Genomic DNA, 26,139 nt, shown 5'->3' with positions numbered 1-26,139 from the left:
CAAGGGTTGTGTCTCCCACCGGGCTGCAAAAGCTTTAAATACGCACTCTGGAGCCCGGACCACACACAGCACCAGGGCAGGACAGGCCCAGTACTTAAGGTGACTCCGGCGGGGCCAAGAGGAAGCCGCTGAGATGTGTGTGGGCCCGAAGTTATGTGAAACAGCTGCACCTGCCACCCTCCTTCTGATGAATGTCAGGTCTAGGAGGGACCCTAGGCTACACCCAGCCCTACTCACAACCACTGCCCTAAGGCCAGCTCCTGCTGAAATCATGTCTCTAAAATCCCTTCCTTGCGGCCCAATTCACATTCACTGGCCTTAGACCAGTATCTGCGTATTTTTTTTATATTTTAAGGCCGGTCCCTGCCCAGTTTACGTTTAAATCAAGTCCTTGTGTCCGGAACCCTTCCCACATTCCCTGGACCCCATTCATATTCCTTAGGGCAGGCCCCTTCTTACAATCACGTCTCTAAATCTGGGTCTCGTGAGACTGCTCGGTCACTGTCCTAACATGAGTTACTTGGCCATTTAATTCTTGTAAAGCTAGTCCCTGTGACCCTGCCCACGTGCACTGTACAAGGGCCGGTGTCTGTACCTTCTTCACTGCTCTAAACTCGGCCCTTGAGAACTCGCTCACATTCACTGTCCTAATGCCAGTCCCCGGACCGTCCACCTTCATGAGGGCGGCCTTTGCTGACTTTTAGTGGCCTCCTGCTCCCAAGGCATTCGTAGCTCTTGCTGACTTTCTTTATTTACCTCTTCCCTCCCCAGCACCTCCCCAGTACCTCCCTGCTCAGTCACTGTCCTATAGGCTGCTTACATACTGCCTTCTCATTTTCCCCACCGTAAGGCCATTCCCGTTCCTCCTCACGTTCACTGTCCCAGGTCAGTCCGTGTTTTCCTCTTCACGGTTCAGTGCCTTAAGGCTCTCATTCGCTATTAAAAGACCGGCCGTTACGACCCTGCTTACAGAAGCTGTGCTAAGGGCGGTCCCTGCTACCGCCCTACTCCTCACCAGTCCATGTCTTCTTGTGGCTGGAGTGTCACCCTGTCTCACGATTTCCATCTTGCTGCTGTTCATTGTTTATCTGTTCCCTTCCTCCCCCCTTCCTGCTCACATTCACTGTCCTGAAACCCATCTCACTTTCTCTGTCTGCGGCTAGCCCAGCTCACATTCACTGTCCTGAAACCCGTCTCACTTTATCTGTCCCATGGCTAGCCCAGCTCACATTCACTGTCCTGAAGCCCATCTCACTTTCTCTGTCTGCGGCTAGCCCAGCTCACATTCACTGTCCTGAAGCCCAGCTCACTTTATCTGTCCCATGGCTAGCCCAGCTCACATTCACTGTCCTGAAGCCCATCTCACTTTCTCTGTCTGCGGCTAGCCCAGCTCACATTCACTGTCCTGAAACCCGTCTCACTTTATCTGTCCCATGGCTAGCCCAGCACACATTCACTGTCCTGAAGCCCAGCTCACTTTATCTGTCCCATGGCTAGCCCAGCTCACATTCACTGTCCTGAAGCCCAGCTCACTTTCTCTGTCTGCGGCTAGCCCAGCTCACATTCACTGTCCTGAAGCCCAGCTCACTTTATCTGTCCCATGGCTAGCCCAGCTCACATTCACTGTCCTGAAGCCCATCTCACTTTCTCTGTCTGCGGCTAGCCCAGCTCACATTCACTGTCCTGAAACCCGTCTCACTTTATCTGTCCCATGGCTAGCCCAGCACACATTCACTGTCCTGAAGCCCAGCTCACTTTATCTGTCCCATGGCTAGCCCAGTTCACATTCACTGTCCTGAAGCCCAGCTCACTTTATCTGTCCCATGGCTAGCCCAGTTCACATTCACTGTCCTGAAGCCCAGCTCACTTTATCTGTCCCATGGCTAGCCCAGCTCACATTCACTGTCCTGAAACCCGTCTCACTTTATCTGTCCCATGGCTAGCCCAGCTCACATTCACTGTCCTGAAGCCCAGCTCACTTTATCTGTCCCATGGCTAGCCCAGCTCACATTCACTGTCCTGAAGCCCAGCTCACTTTATCTGTCCCATGGCTAGCCCAGCTCACATTCACTGTCCTGAAGCCCAGCTCACTTTCTCTGTCTGCGGCTAGCCCAGCTCACATTCACTGTCCTGAAACCCGTCTCACTTTATCTGTCCCATGGCTAGCCCAGCTCACATTCACTGTCCTGAAGCCCAGCTCACTTTATCTGTCCCATGGCTAGCCCAGCTCACATTCACTGTCCTGAAGCCCAGCTCACTTTATCTGTCCCATGGCTAGCCCAGCTCACTTTCACTGTCCTGAAGCCCAGCTCACTTTATCTGTCCCATGGCTAGCCCAGCTCACATTCACTGTCCTGAAGCCCAGCTCACTTTATCTGTCCCATGGCTAGCCCAGCTCACATTCACTGTCCTGAAGCCCGGCTCACTTTATCTGTCCCATGGCTAGCCCAGCTCACATTCACTGTCCTGAAGCCCATCTCACTTTCTCTGTCTGCGGCTAGCCCAGCTCACATTCACTGTCCTGAAACCCGTCTCACTTTATCTGTCCCACGGCTAGCCCAGCTCACATTCACTGTCCTGAAACCCGTCTCACTTTATCTGTCCCATGGCTAGCCCAGCTCACATTCACTGTCCTGAAGCCCAGCTCACTTTATCTGTCCCATGGCTAGCCCAGCTCACATTCACTGTCCTGAAGCCCTTCTAACTTTCTCTGTTCGCGGCTAGCCCAGCTCACATTCACTGTCCTGAAGCCCATCTCGCGTGTTAATGGACGCTTGGCGGCTGGGATTCAGTGAGGTTGGTTGTTTTGTAGCACAGCCTGTTCTAGATTCAAATGTATTGTATTGTATTGTAATTGCATTTAAATAGCGCTTACTACCCCAGACAAGGCATCAAAGTGCTTTTTCAGCGAGTAGCACGCTACTCCAGAACCCATAACGTTTTAGTGGTGAATTACTATGGTGAAATATGAAAGTAATATGAGTGGTGGATATTAGTCAGTTATTTGGATTGAGAAGGATAGCGGAGGGATAGAAGAGGGGAAAAAGGCTTGCATTTATATAGCTCTTGTTACCCCTAATGGGTGTCAAAGCACTTTCTTGGCGAGTAGCACGCTATTCCGGAATCCATATTTTTAGTGGTGAATTACTATTGTGAAATATGAAAGTAATTTGAGTGGTGGATATTAATCAGTTATTTTGATTGAGAAGGTGGGAACGTGCCAATTATGAGAACTATTATTTGACTGTTTACAAATCCCAGATGAATCAGCAATACAACAATTCAACTTCATATGAAATGACTAACATTTCTTTCTAGTATGGTTATGTCACTTAATTTAGGTCCCCTCGTTCAGTTAAGCAAACTTTTTTTTATAAAGCTAATTTTATTGTTTTTGGAAAGTCTATAAACACCGAACAAGTGTACAGTGCATTCGTAGTGAGACAGAAGTTCATCAGATCTGTTAGTACAAAAATCAATAGCATATAATAATTATCTAGTATTCTTTAGTACTCCTACCATTTCTCACATATTTTGTGGTGCCGAGGTGGCATCATGTGGTGCATTATTCCACTGTATAGTGGTTCAGCTCAGATTTGCCACTAAAAGTCTATTTTTTTGGATGTCGATCATGGGGTCTGACTCTATGCCTCATGATAATGTTGATTCTAAGTGCTCAGTGCCACACCACATAGTCACCATTTTTGGATTCTATTGCACGTCAGTCAGTTAATTCTTTCTTCGGTTTACACTAAAACCATAAAGAAGATCTTCACATCCAGTTATCCAACATTACATTGTATGCAATACCAGGATAACTCAGTCACATTCATATCTAATATTTCATCTACAATGTGATAAAACTACTAGTTCATTCTCCACTAAAAGTTTTCAACATTTCCTTGCCTGCCAGATATAACTAGCAACAGGTAGACAGGATTCGGGAGTATGTAACTACTGTAAGAACATAAGAGCTGGTCTACACTGTGTAAAATATAACTTTGTAAGTAGAGGTTTAACATAGTGGACTCTCATTGACCTGTATGTAATGCTCTAAAAACATAAAATGTAAAGTGTACTCAATAGATTGACTACCACAGGGACATCTGGAAAGATGCCTAGAACAGTTATCTTACTTGGGTAAATGGACCAAAAAAATAGTGGACCAAATTGAGTCAGACCTGGTAAACCCTAACCTGTGTTGGGCAGTCCCCTTTTTCGAGATATGGATGTATACCATCCTTATTTAACAAAAGTGAATGTAAAGTAATAGTTTGTTTGTGACACTCCTTTGCTCCACTTTGTTCATAAAACTAGGCAAATACAAGTTTAATACCCCCTTTGGTCATATCTTTCATGGTTTCGGGGTCCTCAATAGCAGATAATCCAAGACTCTTCCACAGCTTTTTAAGATAACTGAGGCAGGGAATGTGAGAGCGAAGTCAAGAGAAAGCCAGTCACATAAAACCGCTCTGCTGGAAGATACCTCCAGTGTTTGACCAAATTGAATGCCATAATGAGAGTGGGGGGGGGAGTCTAATGTGATCTTCCAAATATATCTGGCCCAGTGCCATATGGCAAATATAAGTCGAGCAACTTTAAGACTAGCATTTTTAGACATCTGTAAATTCTCTACTTTGAAATACCCCCAGACAGCTACTCCTTATGTATTTGTATAGCGCAGGAATCACCCCTGAAGTGAGCAGGTAAGTCAGAAAAACCTGGACAGACCGGTTTAAGCTCTGAACAATGCAGTTTTCAGGAGTTTCCTGAAATAGAGTAAGTTGGAGCAATTGCGTAGTTCCTCGGACAAGGTATTCCACAATTCTGAGGCTAGATGAACAACGGTTTTGTCTCCAGTTCTAAACTTCTTAAACCGGGGAACCACCAGCAACCCTTTACCTTCCATTCTAAGATGACGATTTGGACAGAAGATTTTAAATTCATCTGATAGGTAGCTGGGGCTCGCACCATATAAAGCTTTATGGGTGAGACAACAAAGCTTAAAATTAATTCTCTGGCGGATGGGGAGCCAGTGAAGTTGTAGCAATAGTCCCGAGGAGGTGCGAGGTGTTTTTTTATAGGGCCAAGCGAGCCGCCACATTTTGTACAATCTGCAATCTAGTTAATAGGGGCTCATTTGCAGATGCCAGCAGTGCATTACAATAATTAAGCAGCCAATGATCAAAGCCTGAATCAGGGTTCTTCGTACAGAGAGAGGCCTCGGAAAAACTCTGCACAAAAGTCTTCGTGTATGGTAACAAGTCCCTGCTGTAGTCCTCACTTGGTCCTTCATGGGTAACAGCACATCCAAACGTACTCCCAGGTTTTTTGCCACCGAGGTAGGAGTAGGAGCAGGACCAAAAATTACAGGCCACCACCCGGGGGACCAGAAATTCTGGGCTGACCCAAACAACTAAATTTCTGTCATGGACGCATTTAGTTGCAGACAGTGGTTCGTCATCCACTCTGCAATAGCTGACATCCCCTTAGTAAAAAGCTGATCAACAGACTCAGATTCCTTATCAAAGGACAGGAGCAATTGGGTATAGTCAGCGTAAGAAAAAGGAGTTAAACCGTACTCCTAATAACCTTGGCAAGAGGGGCCACATAGATATTAAACAAATTTGGGCTCAGAAAAGAGCCCAGGGGCACCCCCTTAGTGAGTTTTAAGGTTTGGGAACGGATTGGACCAAAGTTGATGGTCTGGGTGCGTTGGTCAAGGAAACTGACTAGCCAATTAAGTTCCTGTCCCTGCAGACCGGCCTCCCTCAGTTGCAGAATCAGTTTCTGAGGAGAGACCGTGTCAAAGGCTGCTGTCCGGTCCAATAAGACCAGTATCACTGCTTTATTAGCATCCAAAGCCATTTTAATATGATCCATACCACCGATAAGGGTCGTCTCTGTGGAGTGGTTGGGTCTAATCCCTGACTGAGAGGGATCAAGAACGGCATGTTTTTCGAGGTAACCCACTAGCTGAGTGTTATTATAAGTTGGCCATTTTACTCATCAACCGAAGAAGTGAAATGGGGCAGTAATTTGACAGAACATCTGCGGGCAATTGATCTTTCTTTTTAATAGGGAGTACTTGAGCGGACTTACAGTCAAGAGGCAGAATACCTTCGCTTAAATTGGTGTTCAGAATCTCAGTCTTTGGGGTGGCTAGAAGAGGAGCAAGCAGAGCATATTTATGTGGTGGCAATACATCTAGGTGAGCCCGATTTCGCCGTACTAAGCATGGCTTCCACCTGAGAAATCTGAAATCCTCAGGCACCAACCAGGCATACAGCCAAATCCTTAACTGTTTGAGAGCTATAGTCAATGGGCTCTGCGTGACAGGGATTTTGAGGAAATTGGTTATAGATCAAATTGATTTTATCCTCCAGGTGCACACTGAAACATATGTATTCCTGTAAACCGTAACCATCTACTTAAGGGGTTTCAATCCGAAAGTGGTCACAAAAATGATACCAGCTTCAATAGATTTTTCAGATTGTTGCTTCCTGATATTCCACAAAGGCCCCCAGTTACCAAGGAAATCCTGTTGCCATTGCAATTTTAATATCCAATTCATCAATAAAAATGACGAAAGAATCCAATAATGTATATGAATCATTTACTGCACGTGCCATGAAAACAGAGTCATTCTCGTAAGGAAAACCGCAATGTGGTGTGAGCCAGTATGGCGCATGTCCCTACCTTGGAATACTAAAAATATTCTAGTGTATTTATGTTCAGAGTGAACAGAACTGGGGCGAGGACGCAACCCAGCCTTACGCTTCAACTAATTCTAAAAGATTTGTAACTCTCCCCATTCATCATAGATGCAGTGCCTTCATACAATTGTCTAAATAATTTTTCTACCTCATCTGCCACCCCCATAACCGACATAGTAGACCACAACTTCAATTGATTGACACAATCAAAAGTACTGGAAAGATCCATAAAGGCCAGATGAATAGCTCCCTTTTTTGCCTCCCTTTAGGCATCGTTCGACAGTACCTAATCCTTTGCAGAAACCATATCAAATTACTTTATCCTCCGCCTAACTTTCAAGGTTTGCCAGAAAAATCCACCTAACTACCTTCGCTAACAAATCTAGTATGGAAATAGTTTGGTATCAGTTGGGTCAGCTTTATCTGCGTTTTTGAAAATTATTGAATATATCTAACTTACCATTTCTAGACCAGCCCTCAAGACATTTATTATTTGGGTCCCAACAGATTTAAGTACTTCTTAGAACTTTTTATTGGGACATGATCTGATCCAGGGACTTTCCCACTCCGGCTAATGGTAACAGCCGAAATAACCTCATTGAGCTCAAAATCAAGAGGCTAGGATGAGCTCCTTGACTCAACAAATAATGCCTCATGTGACATTAGTGTGTTCTCTTCTTTGATTGCTCCTAGATAATTCTAAAATGGGCGATCCAGTCTTGTGGAGGAATCAGGACTTCAGTGGCGGGAAATGAAGATTCCCTAAATTATGGCAGATTGATTGACTTTCTAAAAGGCTGTTTTATCTTTGGTCCCCTGAGCTGCCACAAGAAACGCCCACCCTTCTTATTTCATGGCTCCCCCTCCCCTGTCTGCAGTGCGGTCTTGCACCTCCATCTACATATTTGCACTTCCTATTTCTTATATTCTTGGTTTCTTACTTGGGGTCACTCACATTTTTTATGGGTGCTAGTACAGGCAGATTCAAACCAGCTGTGCAACTTGTTTCTTGTTGCACATCTTAGTTAACACTGTCTTAATTCCTCTGAGAATTACATCAAAAGCATGCTTGACTGCCTTCTCTTAGCGGCGTCATCAAGCAAACATCAAAATATTTCATATTCTCACTTACTAATTCCAGTAGTAAAGGCCTAGGGTTCACTCTGCTTCTTTATTCAGAACACCATTACAACTCCCCACCCCAAGACGAACTATAGTTTCAGGAGGTTTAATCATACCTGTTCCCAATTTATTATTCAGTGTTATTGGATTGTGGCCACTTGCACAATTTGTATAAACTAAAAATTAAAGCTAATGAGTCTAATTTCTCAGTAAACTATATGAAGTCAATAGTGCTACACACACACCTCTCCCAGTTAACGCGGGTAAGGAAGAAGTTAAAGAAGCACAAACATCACCAGAAGCCACATAATTATATTTAATAAAATAATTTTTTAGAGCCTCACCACATAAATTGTGCATAAAATGTGTCTGGTCATCACACTCTCAATCAACCACCTCACAAACATCCTTCAGTGGCAGGGTACAAATGCAGGCAGTAAAACCCCCACCTAAATAATATATTACTCCTTCTCTGTTGTCTGCTTATATGAAATCAATTCCCTTTCAAAGGCAGTAATCGCTTCTTGTAAGGAAATGCCTCTTTTTGCACCATCACCCCCAAAGTGTTGGCCTGATTCTTCTTGCTTTGCTACTCAGAGTGCTCTGAGGCCTGCTAACTAGACCTTAGTGCCAGTGTTCTGACACCTTAAAAGTATAATGTTAAATTGGTTCTACCCAAAAGGCATAACGTTTCTTACTTAGAAGTCCCTAGTATATGGTATCCGAGGTACCCAGGGCCTGTTAGTTAAGATGTCTCCACACGGCTGCAGCACAGCTTGTGCTACCCTGTCTGTGACAAATAGAAAACATTACTCCCAGCCTTCCACTGCAGACTGGTAGAGCAGTTAGTTTCAAAATGCTAACTCAATGTTGCCATTTAAACTAATGACAAAGCCCAAACCTCCCTTTTTTAAATATGTATGACCTCCCTACAGCTCACCTATCAAGTCCTAAGGCTGTATATTAAAAGCAGGACATGTATTTGTATGTGTTCTAAAAGTAAAAAAACCTGAATTGTTGTTTTTACTGTTGACAGGCCTAGTGACAAATAAAGGTTACGCGCTGACAACTCAGCTGTACTGACTCCTCAGTGGGATTATTAAAGTTGGTACTTCAAAGTATCAAATTAATAGTCACATTAAACATGACTTGATGCCCATGTCAAATTTAATGTAACTTTTAAATAAAGGAAACTTTTAGAAAGTTGCCACTCAGTTGCACATGTTTTCCAGTGGCTACACACAGCTGCTGGCCACAAGACCACTTTCTGCCCTCCTGGGGAGAAGTGACAGTGATTTCTAGGAGTGAGAACAATAGAGGCCTGCTGCTGAAAGAGGTGTTACCTCTCCCTGGCAGGAAGCCACATACGATGTGATCCCAAAAGGCCAGTTTCAAAGGGTAAGCTGCCATTAAAAGGCAAATGGTGGGCACGCACAAGAGGAGCTGCTCTTTTATTGAGTTAGACGGGTTGGCATCAGGGACAAAGAGGGGAAAACAGTAGCCAATCAATTTTATTTGTGGGTTTGTAGCCCTCCGGCAAACACACCTCTAGGGTGGGCTGCCAAGCTCCACACACCAAGAAAGGGGTTCTGCCATTTTAGAGGTGGGCTGAATAGTGCACTCTGGGATAGCTAGGTGGCACACTTTGCATCAAGTTCTTAGTAGCCCATTGGCTAGTGACTGCCACATCCCCTGAGGGCATTTACTGGGCATAAATATGGTAACCCTGACACCTACCCCTCAGATCACATTTGGACTGATATGAGGATGGGAAAAAGACTGCCCTGCTGTTACCTGTACGTGGCAAGAAAGGCTGCACCAACTGGTGGACTGCACCTAATGATCCTTGGGCTAGCAAAGAGGGGACTCTGTGACTGTGGTGCCTGGCTCATGGAAAGGTCGTTCGAGGCCCAGACAGAAAAGGTGAACTCCAAGAGTCAGTTGGCTGACTTCCTGTTACAGCACCAGGGCCGCAAATGCCAAAGTAGCCTTTCTGGCCAGTCAGTATCCAAAATCTCTTGACTGCCTACTTGTAGTCTGGTGGACCAAGTCCTCATGCTGAAAAGTTGCACCTGAGTCTGGCGGGCCCAGTAGAGTCGTCGAAGTGCAGTTTGGTCGACCAAGGTGGACACTAACCTTCCCCAAAGGGAACTGCTGGTTTTGCTGTGACCAAAGACCAGTAGTCTAGGGCAACTGGAATTTTGCAGGACCAAAGAGGACTTTGAGGGCCATCGACCCCAGTGCCCAATGTCGCCCACCTGGACCATAGACCGAGGAGTAGCCCCAGGAAGACACCTGTCAACTGCACAGTATTCTCAGCATCTTACAGCATCTTCAGCATCCTGTATCCCTTGCATCGGGACCACTTTATTGAATCCTAAGGTGGTTTACCCATACAACCTTGAGTGGAGACTGCTTTAGTGCCAAGGTAACTGTCCTACTAGTCCACGCTAGCCCCCCTGTCGGAGTTGGTTGCCCAACGTTTTCTAGTTAAATACAGCTCTTTAAAAAATGTACAAAGTTTCCAAACTTTGTAGTTACCAATGCTTGCTTGCGTTTTTCAGTTAAAAGCTGTGATTTACGTTTTACTTTAAAATAATAATCTATATCTATAGAATCCTCCTGTTCTATTTTGTTCATTTTGGTGTGTAAAAATTCATAAAAATACGCTATTGCTATCAAATGGTGTTGTATCGTTCTTGTGTTTTGGTACTTCTAAATGCTTAGCAAGTGTTCTTTTGTTTAAGCCTGACTTCTCGAAGCCACAGCTGCCCAGGATTGAGCTTGGGTTTAGCAAAGGAGCCTGACTGGACCCAAGTAGTTTTGTGAGTGTATTTCACAGTGAAGTTGCACACCCACACACTATAGTACATCATAGTTTCTCATACTGATGATCAAACAGATTGTTATATAGATTAATAATTTAAATATCCAATTATCCGATCCTCTCCAGACCCAGCAAGTGGCCAAAAGGAGAATTTAGTATCGTGCTTGAATTGATACCTCAGATCAATGTTGAAATGATAATTGATAACCTTCCCCTTTCTTTCCCTGTTCTTGAGGGAATCAAGTGTAGTGTTTTATAGCCATCTAAGTAAATTGACGAATGACAACCCCCCTTCACAAAACTCGTGCAGTCTTGATGGTCCAGTTTAGATCTGATCCATGCCACATCCCATAAGATTACATTAATTTTCTCACTGGGATTACAACCTGTCTCTCATACTCTTAAAACACCTTATTATTCACCTCCTCTATTACAATTGATGGAAGAGAAGTGGCAGTGGTACAAAGGGAATACACACCAACACCCAGTAAGCTTTTTACTGTTGCATTTGAGCTATTTACAAGTCAGTCTAAATCTTCCAGTGAGTTAAGGGGCGAAAAACAATTGAAAGCCTGACAATTGTAATATTCTTCCAATGGCTTTTGTTTCATCCCAGTGTGCTAAACATGGACGGGTTTCTTGTAATACGCAGGTCTATAAAAGTAATCCTTATGTGGTGTGTTCCCTTTCGTAACCATACAAACATGCGTTTTTTGTTCTATAAGCCCTCCTTCCTCTACTATACAGTCAGACCGTACTACTTCTTTAATTGACTCTTCCACCTTGATCTATTGGCTGTAAGATGCATTAGCTGTCTGAGTGTAGTACATTTTATATCATTGACCAGCTCGAAGCAATGATTTCAGGATAGATTCCACAGACCTCCGCCTTCCGTATTCTGCATCAAGCAATCCCGTAATGGAGCCCTCCAAAGCAGATGTACATCTATCCACCTTCTCTGACAGCACACTTCGTACTAACAGGAGATCCTCTCTATCAGTGGCCCCAGCGGAGACTATCTTTGCCTGGGCCATATTTATCACTGGTTTCTTTCTTTGCTGAGCAGGGGGGAACTGCTGATTTGTTTTTTTCTTGCTGGCGCAGAGCCTGAAGGGTAGACGAGGTGAGATTGATTAACCGCGACTCGTGAGAAGCACAGGGATTATTTGAAAACTTGCTGGAATTATCAGCTCTCTTCGAGACCAGGTCTGCCACTGTTGACTCTTGGACAGACGGTGAAATCAAAACATTGGATACAGGTCGCTGTGTAACCACCATCCTCTCCTTCAAATTACTAATTTCTTTGTTACTTGATAGAGGAAAGTGGATTGCATTCCTTCCCACCATGGGTGCATAACTGATTTCAGTCTGCCCATATTCAACGAAAGTGATCAACGTTTTTTAATAACTAAAGCCAAGTGGGAGAGCCCAGCCTCTCTGGACTCAGACGGGTCCGTCTTGACCCGGTCTTGACCCGGGCACGTTATAGTCAGCAGGAGTTATGAGTATACATTATGGTGCCCGGTGATTCTGTTGTGCCCTGCCTCATCCTGGAAAAAGTTCAGAGTACAGAATGGACCTAGAAGTTCTTATGTGGCCCAAGAGATTCAGTACTGGCGACTATCGTACATGATTGTCCCAGGAGTCATGTAATGATTAGGATAGAAATTGCTCTTCAAGCTGCAGGAATAGTCATTAAACTTCATTGTGTTCAGCACAGAAGACAAAGAAAACACTGAACACGACTGGAAGACTTAACTCTGGATTTGAGAGTTCATCATGATTCCAGAGCTGCAGACGTTGAACATTAGTGATACCAGTTGTATAGATTGAAGTTGCTTTTTGGTGTGCTCTTTACAGAGATTTTCGATTTTGGTTGCGAAGAGAACAACTTATAAGTTCTGCCTGGAGTTTCTATGTCGGTAGATTTACACTTGCTGCGTAACCTGTGTTTATCATGGGATCACAAACCTACTCTGGGTTAGGCTCGTGCTGTTTTCAAGCTCAAACCCCTAAAATAGAAAAAGTAAAAGCTGAGCATTTTATTCCATATCTTCTAGCATAGCTACCAGTGATGCTCTGGTTTCTGAGCCAACATTTGGATATCAACACAGAGAATGAAACAACAGGCATAGAGTTCTCTGAACTAGCACAGGCAGAGCAATTTTCAGATTGTGAACAAGAACATGCTAAATGGTCTTGTGGTGTGGATCCACGCAACTCTATTCCAGACTTAGTTAGATATGCCAAAAAGCTGAAACCCTGCAAAGTCCAGACATACAGACCATGGGAACACAAGAACCCCCAGAATATATATTACAATAGGAAATTACATCAAAAGACAAAGTTCACCAATCCTGGGTCCTCCGTGCATAAACATTCTAGAGTACCTTAGCTAGGTGAAGAAACACGACAGCCCTCAGGGTGCTAAAACAGCCATAGACAACCAAGTTGCTAGACTCCCAGGCATGGTGACCAAACTCACATTGGAAAAAGAAACACTTGAACACCCACAAGTCCTTGGCTACCTTCTTCCAGCAGACATTGAAATTTTAACAAAGGCTTAGTGCAGAAAGTTTTCGAAGCAGTCCGCACTAAAAAAATGTTTCATCTGCTAACATAAAATCTTTTAAGCCATTACTTTCCTATGACCCACGTGAAATGTCCTTGTCCTAAGAGGCCACAAGAAAAGCGTGAGAACCAAGACTATCAACCTTCAGTTCCTACTTTACCACCACACGATGCAAGTGAGCATATACATACTTTTTATGTACCACTTGAAGAGGATTCAACAGGTGAGGAAAGGAGGTTTTGGCAAGATTTACAAGGCAGCTGTCCAGGTAAGAGCGTGGCCGACCATACCACATCAATCGGGGATGACTGAGGTTTTTGGCTAGGTGCCGTGAAGATATAATCTCAAAGCAATAGCTTCTGTTGGTAGTTCGCAACAGTTAATGCCTGATTGTTCCACAAACCGTGCAACCGCAAAAAAGAGAAATTTCTTCTTAATTTGCAGTCAGATGCCTCTCCTGATTGACGAGGTCGAGTCATGCTTACAAGTGAGTCCATCGAGGAGGTGCCACTTAACAAAAGAGGTCAGGATGCGTACTTTGCGCAGCTCCAAATTCGAAAGATCACAACCTGTGACCAATAGTAGGCGTGCGTCCACCGAGTCTCTACACACAGACACATTTTAGATGACAGTTTTGCAAGACCTCATACTACGATGAGAGATTTCCTGGCGACCATCATACAGAAGAATTTAGCCTATATCCCTGTGGATCCGAGGCTTTGTGAGAGGCGGCCAACATTATCCATTCTTTGTACTTCTGTTCACAATCCAGTCTGCTCTACTGTGTTCCTGTGGTTGATCGTGGCAGCACATCTGCAGCGTGAAGCCATGCACACTAATCGAACCCTACTCATGCAGGGGTCGATTATTATGATTGTCAGACAACACCATAGCACTGGTTTATGTTGGCAAACTGCTTGAGATGAAGTCCATTCCACTCCCAAGACTTGCTCAAACTTTGGACCCTAGGCTGTTCAGAACAAAGTACTTCACCTCTAATGGTAATACATCATTAATCAGTGGGTTAGTGACCTTTGCAGTGCTAAATTTGAGCTGATAGTTTCCGGTGCTCAGCACTGGACTTAATTGTCAACACCGAAACCTATGACAGTCTAACACATGGTGGCACTGTTTGTCTAATTTGGAGATAAGCACAACAGTTGATTAATAATTTAAAATACATTACAATGACCAACACCTGCCATCCAAGCCACTCTTAAAGTTTTAGGGATTTGAAATAGTCTTATTTGTAACACTTGCAGGAGTGTGATGGTTAGTAGCTGTGTTGGTACTGTCATTGGCAACGCTGGCAGGGCCAATGGGAGCTGCAAGCTACCGTGACCTTCTGAATAGGGCCGTGGCACCAACTTTGTAACAAATTAAGTACTTGACCTTTGTGCATGTTGTCATTCAGTTCCACTCAAACATCTGGGCCTGGATTACAGAACTAGTGCCCTGTTCTGGGTCAGGCAGACCTTTCCAGTGATGTGTCCGGCGCAGACCTCCCTATTATCATGAACGCAGGGCATACACGAACTTGAGGCTGCCTGGGGCCAGCGCTTTCAGTGAAATACAGAGCACTTGGTCGCAAGTGGCTCTGTGTTTCATAGTGCAGATGGCAGCCACCTGCACTTTAAAGAGAGGACCGAGATCACCCTGCTGACTAATGCCGTGAATGACTGCACCGCCTGCAGGGGGATGTGTTTGGAGTAGCTGCTTAGAAGCTGTTCTATGTTTCATAGTGCAGGTAAGAGCCGCCTGCACACTAAGGAGGAGACAGAGAGCCTCTTGCAGTTTGCTTCAATGAGTGAATGCACCCACCTGCAGGCGTGCGTCTGGGAGATGTCTATGGGGACCCTCTGTCCCCCTTCAGAGGGCTGACATCATGAGGAACACTAACAGTGTACTACATTTTTGTGCCACACTCTCCGTGCAGTTTGAAAAGGCCTGTTTGCTTCCGTGCCTGCATTCACAATAGGGTGTGGGTGCAGAGGCAAAGGTTTTACCTCAATTGCTTGGGGCCACACCCTCAAGCAAATGAGGTAATGCCCTCTCAAGATAACTCTGGCGTTACATGTGCGCTAATGCTATCAATATTACAGAAAGGGCTGCACAAGCTTCTGCTGACCCTTCTTTAATTCTATAGTGTCTTCGGGTGGCACATGCCCGTTGTGCATCCGCAAAACTTTTCTTCATAAGGCCCCAGGTAGTCATCAAGAGCAAGTCAGCCCAAATGCCCCTGAACCCTATTTTCATGTCAGCTGTAGTTCTTAATCTTAGTGCACTTCTGTGACACAACATCGTGTCCACCTCTGCCACATCTACCAACAATATTCTAAGACAAGAGGCCCGCTAGTCACTTAATAGTCGGTCCCTTGACTTTCAATGTGGATGTTTTAACTTCCCTCGAAGATTCATGCCCATCATATGGGGGGTGATGATGACGATGATGAATGTAAAGAGCCGTTCAAGTGAACAGATTTGGCTCGAGTAGATTAAGCGTTATGCTCCTACAACCAAGTTTTTAGACCCTTTCTAAATTTTAGAAGACCAATCTCTTTTTTGTGTGACGTTGGTAGAGAGTTCCACAGTGTAGCTGTTGTATTGGTGAAGCTCTTACCACCCCACCTGGCCCTTCTTATTCTTGGGACAAAAAGATTCCAGAGCTCAGCTGATTTGAGGGATCTTGCTGGGAAGTAAAGTTTAAACTGGTTAGCCAGTAGCATTGGCCCTAGATTGTTCAATGATTTGAAAGCAATGCAGAGAGATTTGAACTGGATCCATTTTGCTACCAGCAACCAGTGGAGACGGAATAAGGCTTTGGTCGCAGAGTTACATTTCGAGATTCCTAGGAGTACTCTTGCTGCAGCCTTTTGAACAGTCTGCAGTCTTTGGATACTGCGTTTAGAGGCACTGGTAAATAGAGAATTGCAGTAAGCCAACGTCGATGATATCAATATGGATACCAACGTTTTCCCTAGCTTCAAAGGAATCAAGGGGAGTGTTTTCCTCCGAATTTTAGGAATAAAGAAGCAGGCAGAAAGTGTTGAATTGATCTGTGCTTCAAAAGAAAGTTTCGTATCTACGACGACTCCTTGATTTTTGGCTTTAGGCAGTGCATGGGTAAAGAGCCAAGTTGGACAGGCCACCAGCTGTCTGTCCAGATGGAGGGGTTGTTACCAAATATAAGGACCTCGGTTTTGGAGGAGTTTATTTTCAACAAAGAAAGTGTGATTTTTTTCCTTTGGTAACCAATAGTCTCTAGGTTATCACACCATTCTCCATTCTCATTAATCACACCCAACAATCACCTTCACTCAACTGCAGACAGAATGAAAATATACTTTCAAAAATAGTATGCCACTATGCAAATATAGACTTGCAATCATACAAAATGGTTTATTAAAAACAATTATATATTTTTTCTCTATTCACAGCATTAAAACCAAATACAGGTGTATATCAATCATCCAGATATTGTATAAAGGTCTATACAGTACATTAAAAAGGAATATAAATACACATATCCTTACTAGTAGAAAAAGATAAGAAAAGAAATGAAGAATAGTTGGGAGTATATATTAGACAGTACACTTTGTAATTTATAAAACCTATCTGGAACAAAGTTAGGGTTGCAACACGATGGTAAATAAATATTTCATCTATTGTGCCAGCCCACGTCACAGATTAGGGACCATGAGCATCGACGCGTTTCGATGGTATCGCCCTGGTCCACACCATCTTTATCAAGCCCATCAATTAAACTCTCATTGTACGTTTTATATAAGCATTGATGTCAAACACCGTATATAGAAAAAACACAATTTCAGAAATCACTACAAAATACTTTTAGTCTAAAAGCAAAACAGTGAAATGTTATGAAAAACATTTTAATGAAATAACATACTATAAAACAATAAATCAAAAATATTGATAATACACAAGATGTAGAAAGAGTCGCTATTTTGCGCAGTGGCATTGTCCTGAAGCCATACTAGTCACATACATACACTCATAACCACAACAATCCATTCTAATCCTTTTAGAAGTGCCATTGTGTTTCTTCTTTATATGGTGTAAAGAAGTTAGCAGTCCAGTAGCTGGGTGGGCGGAGTTAGGTGGGCAGAGGGGAAGAGGTGGGAACAGGACAGGAAGGGGTTAGTTAGTGTAGGGACGGGGAGCAGAGCGGACGTAATAATAAAGGGTTAGTCAAGTACCTCTGTGTCCGCGTGCTATTGTAGTGAGACACTACAACTGGCGACGAAGGTGGGATGCAGAAGCAAACCCACCAGAGTGAGCCCCGTCCCACAGTGTAGAGCGCCTGGAGCTCCGCTGCCACCGCGACCCTGTGGTGCTAAAAGTGAAGCCCACAGAAGTGACCTGGCACCCCTCAGAAGCGGGAGTCGGCCGAGAGAAAGATAACGGAGAGAGAAGTGAAAGCGCCGAAGCGCCAAAGAAGGAGACACCGGTCGCGTCGGACACGCGAGTCCCACGGACGTGGAAGACACGAGCGAAGGTCGGGAGCCCACTCCGACCTTGCCCAGCACACCCCAAAGTATTGTGAGGGTGAGAGACATGCCCCACGAGCAAGCGACGAAGCGCCCTACAGCCGGCATTGACACCGACAAGAAAAGCAAAGCCTCGCCACCCGATGCGTGAGAGTTAACATCGGGTCGGCGCGTGAGACCGGAAGACCACGCTGGACAGCCGGAATCCGCCCCAACCTCACCTGAAGAGTTGAAGCATCCAACCGTGAGTCTGGCGGCCTGAATGCGTGCCTGGAAGCGCGAGAGAGAGCCACGTGTGCTGCGAAGGGGCGGCCATCTTGAAGTCAGGCAGCCCTGAAGACAAACCCTGTGTGAATGTGCGGCGGCCATTTTAGAGTCAGGCGAAGCCCAGAAAACAAGCGTTGGTACTGAAAAGAAGCAAGCAGTGGCAATAGAACTCAGCAAATTTGACAAACAAGCATTGGTAACTTGGCAAGCGAACACTGGCAGCAGAAGTAAAGGCCAGAAACAAGCACTGACTGCAGAAACAACCAAACACTGGCGACAGAAGCGAACTAACGCCAGCGACAGTGACGCACAAGCACTGAAGACCCATCGTCAAGATGTCTAACCCTCCAGCGCGAACCGAAGTCAAAGGAGGAACACATCTACGAGCACCTGAGCCGCTAACAGTAACCATCGGAAGTAGCATGGGCCAAAAATGGCAAGACTGGCTAGAGGACTTCGAGGACTACATTGAAGGGTCCAAAATAGAGCCGGACAATGAAAAAAATAATAGCCCTCCGCAACCTAGGGGGGCGTGAGATAAGCAAAATTGTGCGAGAGATCCCAAATACAGAAGCTGACACCTATGTCAAAGTGAAAGATGTGCTAAATAAACGTTTTCTGCACAAGAGAAATGTCGACTACGAACGACACAAGTTCCACCAGCAGCGCCAAGGGAAAGAAGAACCGCTGAGCTCATTCATACATCGACTGCGCCGACAATCAAAATACTGTGATTTTACAAATTACTCGCCTGATGCAGCCATTAAATCCCAAATAATCACTGGATGTCACTCGGATTCTCTGAGGCGACGATTGCTAAGAAAACCGCAAGAACTAGAAGAAATCGAAGAGAACTCCCGGTTGTACGACCAGGCTGAAGAAAACGCGGCGGACATCGAAACCGGACCTTGTACCACTCACGAACACGCCAACCGCGTCTCGGAACGACGCCATGGAAGACAGGAACGGCGTGACAGCAGAAGACGAAACCCGCGAGACAGATCACGACGCTCTAGATTCTCGCCCAGACGACGCCCGGACTACCGGAGGAAGGAACCTGAGAGGAGGGATCGACGACCTGAACGCACGAGGCGGTGCTTCAGGTGCGGATACGACTACCCCCAGATTGACTCCTGCCCTGCCATGGGCCAACGTTGCAGAAAGTGTGGCCGGTCCAACCACTTTGAGGCCATGTGTGGGGACTACCACCGAGAGAGACGTAATGATAATGACAGACGCGATGGCCCACAGAGGCCCTCGAGATCGGAGACCAAACGTCACCAGATCAGGGCCGTTCAAGGAGAGCCCACTAGATCTCCCGCGTCGTCACATTCCAGCCAAGAATCTCGACGCTCCAGATGGGACCGTCGTTCCCCATCGAGGGAATCAAGATCATCCTCGTCCAAGCGGTCTTCATACACCATTGAATATGTCAACATTGCTGATAATGATCAGCTCAAACGATACCCGCGTCTCAACATCAAAGTGGGTAACCACTCTGCCAGATTTGTGATGGACAGTGGAGCGTCACTCAACTACATCTCGGTTGCAGAGCATGAACGCATGGACCCAAAACCTCGCTTGTGTTTCGTGCCTGTCCGTGTATACACCTGGATGTCGAGGAAACCGCTCCCATGTCTGGGCAAATTTGACACCACCCCTACGTACGGCGACATCTCCATCCCTGCGGTCATCCACGTCATTAAAGGACCTGATGCCGACTGTCTACTGAGCCTTCCCACCGCTGAACGCCTTCGATTAGTACACGTCCTCTTCAACGTGAATGACAGCTCGGACTGTGCTGAGAAGTTTCCAAAACTATTCCAAGGCTTGGGAAAATTGAGGGGCCGGCAAATTCATCTGCACATTAATGAGCAAATCAAACCGGTGGCTCAGCATCCGCGGCGGGTGCCCTTTCACTTACAATCGGCGGTTGAAAGTGAACTGCAGGAACTCTTGGACGCTGACATCATTGAGCGCACTGAGGGCCCCACTCCCTGGGTGTCCCCGGTGGTCATCGTCCCCAAGAAAGGGACCCCCAACAAGGTCAGACTCTGTGTGGACATGCGCTTGCCGAACACGGCCATTGAAAGGGAGAGACACCCTGGCCCACACTTGAGCGACATGATCACAGCGCTCAATGGGGCAAAAGTGTTTTCTAAACTGGACTTGAACAAGGGCTACCATCAGCTCGAACTGGATGACAGTTCTCGCTCCATCACGACGTTCGCCACGCACCTTGGTCTATTCCGTTACAAACGGCTCAGTTTTGGCGTCTCGTCGGCTGCTGAAATCTTCCAGGAGGCCATACGACTTGTCATCCAACACATACCTAACGCCCTCAATTACAGCGATGATATCTTAGTCTACGGATCTGACACGCGAGAGCACGACATCGCCCTTGATCGCGTCTGCCACGCCCTAATGGAAGCCAACCTGACCCTCAACAGAGGAAAATGTGAATTTCATCAATCCACCTTGAAATTCTTCGGTCACATCTTCTCGTCAAGTGGCATGAAACCGGACCCTGACAAAATTGCCACGCTCAATAACACCAAGAGTCCGACTGACGTCAACGATCTACGCTCCTTCCTCGGAATGGCGAGTTACTGCGCCCGCTACATTCGTGATTACGCCACGGTTAGTCACCCACTGAGGCTCCTCACGAAAGCTGGCCAGCCATTTGTATGGACCCCGGAGTGTGAGCATGCTTTCAAGGACATCAAGCACGCCGTGGAATCGGCCGATTGCCTTTCCTATTTCAACCCCAGGAGGAAAACGGAAATCACCGTGGACGCAAGCCCCGTAGGTTTGGGAGCCATCCTGGCACAATACGACAATGAGTCGGATCAGAGGCGGATCATCGCCTACGCCAGTCGGAGCCTAACCGACCCGGAAAAAAAATATTCCCAACCAGAGAAAGAGAGCCTGGCCGTTGTGTGGGCGTGTGAGCACTTCCACATTTTTGTGTACGGGAAACATTTCACACTCATAACCGATCACCAGGCACTCGTCACGATCTAATGGAACCCCAAATGCAAGATGCCCCCCAGGATCGAAAGATGGGGTTTACGGCTACAAGAATACACTTTCACAATCGTCAACAAACCGGGGAAGGCGGAGAATCCAGCCGACTACATGTCCCGCCACCCCCGAGAATCCTCAGAGACTGAGCCTTCCATCGCGGAGGAATACATCCACTTCCACCGGCTATCCCCATGCACACCATTCGGGAAGCGACCAATCAAGACAACACCTTACAAATAGTACTGAAGCGTATACAATCCAACCGGTGGAGATACCACCCACAGGAGGAAGAGGAAGACCCTGCCGTCAAGAATGAACTCCAGGCCTTCCGACATGTCTCTGATGAACTCTCTGTAACTGCTGACGGCATCCTTCTGAGAGATCACAGACTAGTCATTCCTGCGACACTGAGGCAAGGAGTAATCGATCTCGCTCACGAAGGCCATCGAGGAGTCGTGTCCACCAAAAGAGCACCGAGAGAGCGCGTCTGGTTTCCAGCCCTCGACCAGATGGTTGAAGACACATTGAAAGATTGCCACCTCTGTCAACTGACCAGCCACAGCAGTCCACCCGCACCTCTACAAATGACCCCATTGCCTGATGGGGTGTGGCAGGAAGTTGCCATGGACTTTTATGGGCCCCTGCAATCAGGGAAATACGTGGTCGTCATCATGGACGAATACTCCAGATTCCCAGTGGCCCAGTTCATATCATCCACCAGTGCCGCCTGCACCCTCAAGGTACTTGAAGAAGCCTTCGCGACATGGGGCGTCCCCAAGGTCATCAAGACGGACAACGGACCCCCATTCAACAGTCATGAATTCAGCGATTTCGCGAAGCAAATGGACTTTCAACACCGCAAAGTCACGCCCCTCTGGCCACAAGCCAACGGCACTGTGGAGAGATTCATGTCCACCATCAAGAGAACTTTCCAGCAAGCCACTGCAGAGAAGAAAGATCTGAGGTCAGCGTTGAACGAGGTCCTAGTAGCTGGGTGGGCGGAGTTAGGTGGGCAGAGGGGAAGAGGTGGGAACAGGACAGGAAGGGGTTAGTTAGTGTAGGGACGGGGAGCAGAGCGGACGTAATAATAAAGGGTTAGTCAAGTACCTCTGTGTCCGTGTGTTATTGTAGTGAGACACTACATATGGAAATGGCCCAAGTAAGTCTACTTCATCAAGGGTCAATCTGAGATTATAGTAATCGAAGGATTTTTATAAGGACTTACCTATCGAGTCAAACTCTTAAATCGTACCAGTAGTCCTTGTGTTATGTCTTAGATGAGGATCTATTGAAGAATACAATAATCCTTAAAAATATCTCGTCCCAAGTGTGGGATAACCCTTAAAGAATGAGAAAGATATAGGGACTTAAAAAAATATTTTATGAAAAAGCATAATTATTTTACTTATTGCTTTTTCAAAACGCCCCTATTGTTTATTTATTACCATTCAATGAATTAGGGGACATCACTAACATACCTTACAGACAGGCTTCCTAGTCGCTGCCACGTTGTCTGAAATATTGCACATGTTTCAAAATGTAATTCATTGACTGTGGAACACCTAGAGTCTTGAGGCCTGAAAGAAACCCAAAGTTTATATATAATTTTAACTATTAATATAAAAAATTACATCTAAGGATTCAATTCCCTCAACGGGGGCTATTAGGGGACTTATTGAATAGTAGGTCCTAGACCCCAGCTAAAATGTACATGGGTCTATCAAGGTGCTCTGATTTTCCATGTACAAGGAAAAGACAATTAAAAAAACTTTATAGTTAAAAACGGGATAAGCCTGCTAATGCACGGCCCAGGTTAAAACCACTACATGTTGATCCTTCATTAAAATCATCTAAAACACTGTGTTGCGCCACACGTAGATTGCATCTATATCTACCTAATTCTAATACAGTTAGGACTACGGAATAGCACAAAGCCTCATTATTTTAAAAAATAGACAATTAGAATTGCCCCTCTTACCTTTATATTTCTAGTTGGTGCTGTGGTGTGTTTCAATACTGCTAAACTTCTTGCTGAGTCTAACGGTTGCCCAATGGTTTGCTATTTATCATTTCTGGGGCACCCTACCTGCTTCCTGAATATTCAGAGGAGCACATGTACGCATGCACGGTCACTTCCTTACACTTACCGCCCGCCATAATAGAGCGGTGCCTACATTAACAAAAAGCGGCTGTCTGATTAACTATCTGAACAGTCCTGCCATCTTAGAATAGGTAACATCTCTAACGGGCACCAATAACCTCGTATCCCATAGACCAATTATGTTATTTCTACAGATATGTTCATGGGATACCATTCATCAACTAATGCGAACTGGCCATATATAAAAGATAAAGATTTATAAAAGATGAAAAAATATTATAATAATTGATACTAATCCTAAAATTGTTGATAAATGTGTTGGGTAAATATTGAAAAAAAGGATCTTTAATACCCCAGAATTTGATCCTCCTAGCGCCATATAGCATACATCTCATCTATATAATCTAATTATACACTGCATTGTAATCATACAATTCTAATCGAACATGCGCACTCGTATCATCTCAACCACTGAGAGCCCATGCTGCATGCAGATGGAAAGACATGTAGTGTTGCATTTTAAAACAAAGGCGATGAGTGTTTCTTATCTCCCCTATACCTATATGCCTCGTTTATCTTAACATAAGCTAACAGAGAAAAGCTTTGAATGGGTTGGTTGGCGTAACGAAATTAACGCCATCCAATCCTCTCTAGTGTTCAGTCCCTTATTCACAGTACCTAATTTCGAGATGTACCACTGTTCTCCTATTTTTCTCTTTTTGTCTATGCACCCACCTCGCAAGTTCCCAGTGATCTTTTCTAAAATGCACCAAAAAAATTAAGTAAAGTATGTTTTGTCTGTGTGAAATGATCAATAAGGGGGGCATTCTCTTTTCCTGTTTTTAGTGCCGATTTATGTTCCAATAATCTCAATCTTAGTTCACGGCCTGTCCCACCCACATAACCAAGCCCACAAGGGCATAAGAGGAGATATACAATGTTTTTGCTGCTACAATTCTTCAAAGTCTTGGCCGTTATCACAATATCATTGAATTCAAGTGATTTCCCCACAAAACAATGGTCACAAAACAAATTCCACATTTGTGGTTTCCCACAGCTCTACTCTTGCAAACGTAGTTTGTACAGTCGGTTCTACTGACCTATATGTCTTAACTAGGGTATTGCATATGTATTTGTTTCTTCTGAAGGCAAAAGGTGGTTTCACCAAACGTGTTTCCTCCACCTCATTCAGAATGCTGGACTAATGGAATTAATATTGTTCAGGAACTTAAATTCCTCCTCACAAATCCAAATATCTGTTTTAACTCTTTCTAAAAGATGGTATACTTCTGTCTCCAATGTGGATCATTTTCTGGGGTGTACTTTTTGGTTGTGTTCTTATACCCCTAGAAGTCCCTCCATTCTCAGATTGTAATCCACTGTGTCAAACACTACTACCCCCGCCCTTATTGGCCGGGTTTATGGTAATGTTCAAGTAATTCTGGAGTGATCATAAAGATTCTCTATGTGCACCAGAAAGATTATTAGGATGTTTAAATGGATTCGCCAATTCTTTTTCAAATTAAATTCACCTGCCCTCTCAAATACCTTTATATTCTTACTCACCTGGCTCAGGGAGGGTGTGAAGATGGATTTAGGTTTTAAACCTCAGATATTGATCTGTCAGTCGCTCTCTACCCTCAAATAAATTTAGTCAATCTAATTTTTCTGAAGAATGATTTAGGATCCTCCTCCAGTTCAAATGTATTGATACCTGCTGTAGGGGCAAAGCTAAAACCCTTCTCTAACACCTCTTTATCTTCATCTGTTAGAATCGTTTATGATAGTTTAATGATTGGAAATTTTTCTACTTCCAATATCTCTGATTCCTTGTCTCTAAGAAATCTTGCAAGGATAATTCCTCGTGATTTCTGCCCTGCCATAAGTTCTGTGATTCCTCTGTGCTCTCCTTTGGCGTTGATCTAGAAAAGATCTATGGTTGGGATTGGATAAAGGTCTTCCCTGCCTCTCCTTAGTCTGATCTTCCTCCTTGCTACTGGATCCAGAGGATTCAGAGAAAGTTACTTGGTTGTTTTCTCCTCTTGAGTACACAGGTATTTGGTTATATGGTCTATACCAACTTTTTTCTCTCCTCCTCTCATAATGTTCCTTATTCAGGTATGGATATGCCAATCCTGCACTAAACTTGCTGATATCATTCTTTAGTTTATTTGTTTTCTTGTTAATTAAATATTATTTATAACCATTAACCTCCTGATCTAGTTCTTCCAGTTTCTTGTTCACTTCCTCAAGCTGCATTTCCTCTGATATTTATTTCGAATACCTCAATTTTAAGTTGGGTTTCAGAGAATTTTCTGTCATCCAGTTACCGATGGGGTTCATACAGTCTGGATGAGCTGCGCACCGAGTCATGAAATCTGGTGGCTGTAGAGCTGGATGAGCTGCTCACTGAGACAGGGGAAGGCAAGCTCCACTGACGTAATATGCTGCAAAATTGGAATGTTCACTCCTCCATGCACAGGACAGCACTTGGTACTGTTCCTGCCATAGTTACTACATTAATTGGATACTAGTGTTGGTCATGCTTACATGTGAATTCATTTATTGCCACTATGTGCTTATATGAAAAGTGCTGATTTTACATTACTTTTTATTTTCCGGTCGTAGTGCACCTTTTTTGAAGGTGTACAACCAATGTATCCAGCACTGTGCATTGTCCACCCAGTTGGAACCTACATAAGGTCCTAACTCTGTTAATTCAGTGCCCTTTGAACCTTTCTATGATTCCTCCTTCCAACACTTGACGTCGAACATGGTGTTCTTAATAATCCTCCTGATGATACGGCGCCAATACCTACTAACATACCTTAAATACTGCACCCATACCTATCTGTACATTTCAGATAGGTTTGTGTTACAGACACCTCAAGATTTGGACCACCAGTCATTTAATCCTTTCACATTAATCAAACTTTTGTTCTTGCCTAACTCGCACTCTGAGGAGGAAAGTTCTTTAACAAGTATAGCAGGCAGATAAA

General features: G+C 44.8%; 1 protein-coding gene across 2 annotated transcripts in view; it reads left to right on the top strand.

The window, feature by feature from the left end:
• Positions 1–26,139, top strand: part of BLOC1S1 (biogenesis of lysosomal organelles complex 1 subunit 1) — a 138,550-nt gene that overhangs the window by 89,957 nt on the left and 22,454 nt on the right. The gene's annotated exons all lie outside the window — the stretch shown is intronic.

The sequence above is a fragment of the Lissotriton vulgaris genome, chromosome 1_1 (assembly GCF_964263255.1).
Source record: "Lissotriton vulgaris chromosome 1_1, aLisVul1.2, whole genome shotgun sequence".
In the NCBI taxonomy this organism is placed as follows: domain Eukaryota; kingdom Metazoa; phylum Chordata; class Amphibia; order Caudata; family Salamandridae; genus Lissotriton; species Lissotriton vulgaris.
The sequence above is the reverse complement of the archived record's forward strand: the minus strand, read 5'-3'. Positions and strand labels throughout refer to the sequence as shown.